Raw genomic sequence first — 5,780 nt, forward strand, 5'->3', positions numbered from 1 at the left:
CATTTTAATTTCATAACAATCAACAAAATTTAATCATTAATTAAAATAATTAAATATCACTTCACTGATCAAATGGGCAATGATTAGAAAAAACGTAATACTAGGCTGGGAGATTCAGACCTTACTGGGAGTGTAAATTGGTAAAAACCACTCTGGCTGCATGCTTAAACAGCTAAAAAAAGTGCTGACCCTTTGTGCATGTTCTATCCCTAGCAACTTATTTAGCTACGAGATTGTTCTTCTTGCCACATAATGGAATGCTATGACAAATGTTGTTTCATAATGCTGGTATGTTGTTATATGGAGCAGGGGAGAGGTTACTAGTTCAAAAATTATGACTATATTTGGGTATATATAAAATATACGTACATGTAAAAGTAATTTGAAAGGGGTAGAATTATCATTTTTATTTTCTTTATGCTTATCTCCTCTATAAAAATTCTATTTTCTCTGGGTATACAGACAGCATTATTGCTTTTACAAGAAAATTTTAATTATTAGAAATTATTTTAAAATCTATGATCATAATTTTTTTTTTAAAAAAAAAGAGGGGGGAGAAGAAGTAACTGTTCTAAATGCTGCTGCAGGAGGTCTGGCTGCTTCCTTTGTGGGTATTGTCATCTATTGTTTCATTATAACAAACCCTCTTTCACTGGAGCTCTGCTGAGTTGTGTGTTTCTTTTCCTTGTTCACTAATACTCCATCTTAACTTCGTATCATCCAGAGGTACTAACAAAGAATAAAAGCAAATGTTGATATGTAGTAGTCCAGAACCTCCACCTCCACCACCCAAATCTTTAAGACTTGTGGGGACAAACTCCACTTTTCAACATCTGGAATGCTAAAGACTATCCTGCAGTATTGCTACAGGAGGGTTAAATGGGACCTCTTTGCCATCTCAAACAGACCATTGCCAAAAACGTGGAGGTTCGGATTTGAGTTTGAGCCACAGGGATGACATTCCACTCTCATGCACAAGTCTCCTTCCCTAAGTTATGACTCAAATCGGTGTGAACCTGACCGCATTTAACACAAAGGAGAGTTTGTGACTCCCTCCTAACCCGTGAGACTCCAGGTCCCTCCTGCCCCAGGGCTCACCCTCCTTTTTCAGTCTCACGGCGCTGCTCCCAGGCAGAAAACCCAGAAGCAAAATACGATCAAGTATATACCAGAATTTTTAGAATGACTTTTTAGATTGCTTTAAATGCAGCATTTCCAATCCTGGTTTGACTCATTTAGTTTATTCAATAGAATGAAAAACAAACGCTACTGAGTATGGGCTCTGACATCACTTCCAACTATTTTTATATTCAAATTGTTAATTTGCCATTCAATTTTGCTTCTACTTTATGCTGTTAACTTTTTTTCCAGATGTCACTCATTTAAAATTTTTCTGGCATTTTCCATTTTTGCCCGAGTCAAGCAATTACAGCTGATATTAAGCCAGTCCTAACAAATACATAGACACAGAGAACAGACTGACAGTTGCCAGAGGAGAGGGGGTTTGGCTGGGGCTGGGTGGAAAAGGTGAAGGGATTGAGAAGTACAAATTGGTAATCACAAAATGGTCACGGTGATGTAATTACAAAATAGGGACTATAGTAAATAATATAGCAATAACTATCTATCATGCTAGGCGGATACTGCAAATATCAGGGGCACGCTTTGTAAAGTGTATGATTGTCTAACAGCTCTGTATGCCTGAAACTAATACAAAATAATATTGAATATAAACTGTAATTGAAAAATAAAATTTAAAGTTCTTTAAAAATAAAAAAAAGCCAATCTTGTTCTCAGCTTAGTCTTGGCATAAAATCACAGTCCATCAGAAGATTAAAACAATTCAAATCTTTATGTACCTTTCAAGAAAATACCACAGGATGAGTACACAGAATTTCTGAGAACAAGTTCGAGAATAGAATTTGGGAGAGTTAGCATTGTAATGTGTGTGAGTCACACCATGGGCTTTGAGGAAAAGAACAGTGTGCTCAGAGCAGCAGGCCCAGAAACTGACCCTGGCTGGCAATACTCAAAGCAAAAAGAAAGTTCCAGCGGAGGGGGAAGGCAGAGGGGTGGCTGCCGGTGTCCTGGTGAAGCACAGGGTGCTGGCATTGGTCTAGGAGTGGCATGAACAGTGACTGAAACGTGTAAACCCAATACCTGAGAATATGGCCCTACAAAATATATTCAGGGATGATGTGCCCTACAAAATGTTTGAAAAGGTAATACCATTTTGACATATTTTCACACTTTTATTTCAAAAATATCTTGAATTACAATGCAAATTTTCAGAAACCCATCAAGAGCAAAAGCCACACATAATGTTGTTGAAAATAAGCTCAGTGTGATGACAGCAAAGTGTTTTTATTAGCAGAGGTAGGGGGAGAAAACAGATGAGGAAATATGCTTCCTTTATAAATGCCTCTTTGTTTTTATTGTCCCCACTTAGACAAGTAAAGAGCTGACAGTCTTGAATGTGAGTTAAAAATTGGGGCACTGACCTGATTGGGGTGGCTCAGTGGCTTGAGTGCCAGCCTGCAAATCAGAGGGTGGCTGGTTCGATTCCCAGTCAGGGCACATGTCTGTGTTGCAGGCCAGGTCCCCAGACGGGGGTATATGCAAGAGGCAACCAATCGATGTTTCTCTCACACATCGATGTTTCTCTCCTTCTTTCTCCCTCCCTTCCCTTTTGTCTGAAAATAAATAAAATCTTTCTTTAAAAAAAAAAGTTGGAGCATTAAAGATAGATTTGGGAAACATCTGTGTTCCTTGTCTACTAATACAGGATCTAGTCCCCTGCAAAGCACCTTTAGTCGGCCTAAGGATTTCAGGAATACAGCAAGTATGTTCATGCGTATTCGTGATTACTGAATTCCTTTCTCAGGCTCCAGGGCGGTGAGAACAGGGCCTCCTCCACGGCCCCTGCCGTCACTGCTGCTGAGGTTCTGGAAGCTGTGGTATGCCTGCAAATGCACAGCCCCACAGTGCCTCAAGCAAAAGGAAGAATACCCGTTCTTCCTCCTTTTCTGTTTCGCTAGAATCCCAAAGACTTTTAAGTTTCATGTGGTAAAACTACTTTCCATTTTACTGTTCATAGCACCCCCAGCCAAGAGAGACAAACGCAAGAGACAAATTGTCTGTGCTACCAGGCCAAGCTTGTCTGGTTGACATTTCTCCCCCTTAGACAAGCTTTCTCCCTGGGGGCTCTTAGCAGGCATCACCCACTGGGGTGTCAGGACCTTGACTGACCCAACTGTGATCTGGAGCAGGACACAGCTCGGGCTGAGGCTGAGCCAACCCACCGCAGCCCTTCCCTCTCACACATGCCTTTCCCCGAGTAGGGCAGATGCACAGAAATTAAACCTATAGCCATGAGGACTCATAGAACTGGACAGAAAGAAGCAAGCATAGGGCCAGGGGGCTAGCTTCTTAGGCTACAGCTGAGAAGAAAGTCTTGCTCTCAGAGAAGAGTGACCTCAGTACAGAATATATTTTAAAAACAAGACAAGGGGGTTCTTAGCAAAGACAAACAGAAACAAAATGCCAGACTCTCTACACTGTACCATTTCCCAGAACAGCTTCAGGAAAACGACATTCAAACACTTTCACTCTTGTAGCGAGTTCACCAGCTACATTCTGACTGTCAGGTACCTTCCACCAGAGTGACTTCGAGCAGCCAGAGCCAGGAGTGTTCGTGAAACCCTGTTGCGGCAGATCAGGAAAGGACTCAGTCAACACCAGGAGTAGCAAAAGGAAGGTAAACTTTATTAACGCACGCGGGCCCGGTGGAGTAACCTCACAAAGTGTGGGCCCTGAATCACAATCTTGCAGTCCTTTTATGCTTGGCTTAAGTAGGAAGGATTCTACAGGGCTTTTGGCACGAAGCAGGTTACAGAAGAGAAAGAGAGCTGTTATTGTCTCAGCCGGAGTCAAAATGGCATTTGCCGCCAGGGTCATGGTCTCCCCTCTACAACCCAAAGGGTCTCTTCAGGGACCAGGCCCCTGCCACACATCTTACCACACTGGAGCAAGTGGTGCCTTACAACTGCAAAGCTCATGATGAGGACAATGCAAACACATCAATGACAAGCCTTTCACAACAACTTGCCAAGAGGAAAACTGCGAAACTTGTAGTCTTCGTTTGTGGTCCACCAAAAGTTGACACTGAGACTCAGGTGGTTTCCTTGGGAGGTGATTTTAGAAAGCAAATAAAGAAGTGGGAAACATGAGACAGGGAAGGGAGAAAAGCCAGAAAAAGGAAGGCAGCTACCACTGTAGGCTACTGGGGCTACATCAATGGGAACCTTCTGGAAGGTGAAGGGAGCACAGCTCAGGTCATCCAAACACAAGATGGGGAGGCTGAAACACTGGCCCACCGACTCACAGCTTCCAGTAGTGTGGATTGGCCCAGGAGCCCCAACTTCCCACATTTGGGGGTTGCTCTTGTTGAAGGCAAGGCAAAGCTGACATGGTGCCAGAGAAAGACTTTAGGCATAGAAGAGAGATGCAGGTTTTGAGGTGGGAAGGTTTAAGTCCTCTGAAAACCTGTACAGGTGAACTTAGGTGGGCCAAACGGACATAGGACAAAGCATCAACAGCATCTGCCATGACTCTAGTGGAAGGTACACAGAAATACCTGAGTAAACAGATTCGTATTTTCCTGATTTGGAAGCAATGTATTTTACATAATGTCTTAGTCAGCTCAGGCTGTTGTAATAAAACACCCCAGACTGGGCGGTTTCAACAACAGAAATTTGTTTCTCACAGTCCTGGAGGCTGGGAGGTCCAAGGTCAAGGTGCTGGCCAATCCAATCCCTGGTGAGAGCTGTCTTCCTGATTTGCCTTCTTGGTGTGTCCTCACTTCCCTGGGGAGTGATCAACAATCTCACTTCCAGTGGTTGCTAATCTCATTCATGAGGGCTCTGTCACTGTGACCTAATCTCTTCCCAGAAGGTCCCACTTCTAAATACCATTATATTGGGGATAAGGGCTTGAATATATGAATTGGGGTGGGGGGGACACTAACACATTTAGTCTGTAGCACATAGTGATGTCAGCCCTTCAGACATTCATGATTGCCATGCCATTCCGATAAAAAAAAAAGAAAAAGGAAAGAAAAGAAAAATCCTAACCATGAGTTTCTTGGAATTCAACACAATTATAAAATTAATCTGGAAGGAGGAGTAATGTGGACAAAAAAGGGGCCACATACTAAACCTGACAAGCTCAAGGGGGGCCAGCACGGTGGTCTTACAAACTCAGAGACTGAAAGTAACCACATAGAATGGTCTGAACATTCATGGTGGGTAGTCATGTCCAAGGCCTGTCTCTTCCTTGACAAAGGTCAACCTTTACCTTAAGTGAGCCTGTCTGTTATCTTTTTGCATCTAAAATAACATACCTTTGAAATTTCAGAGTAAGCTTCTCCAGACCCTTCGGGGCACAATTGCCTCCATGAGAGCATGAGATCATGGAACTCCTTCTTTGTTATCTTGTTCCCTGAATACCATCTCTATGTGCTATACATGTTAATTAACTATCCTGTAACCACCAACGTAAAAGAAGTATGTGTTTCTCTATTTTGCCTTTTTATCCAAACCCAGAGATTTCCCAATCTGGCTTTCTCCAGCCTCTTTAATCTACCATTAATGAATTTTGTAAATCTCCTTACATCTTCTCCTTTTATTCTAATGCAGCAATTTTCAACTGATGTGCTGCAAAAAGTGTGTTGCAAACATTTTTAAAACATGCAATACCTGACTACTACTCTGGGGCACTGA

The sequence above is a fragment of the Pteronotus mesoamericanus genome, unplaced genomic scaffold (assembly GCF_021234165.1).
Source record: "Pteronotus mesoamericanus isolate MK-2021 breed Mesoamerican mustached bat unplaced genomic scaffold, CSHL_Meso_final contig_25, whole genome shotgun sequence".
Taxonomy (NCBI): Eukaryota; Metazoa; Chordata; class Mammalia; order Chiroptera; family Mormoopidae; genus Pteronotus; species Pteronotus mesoamericanus.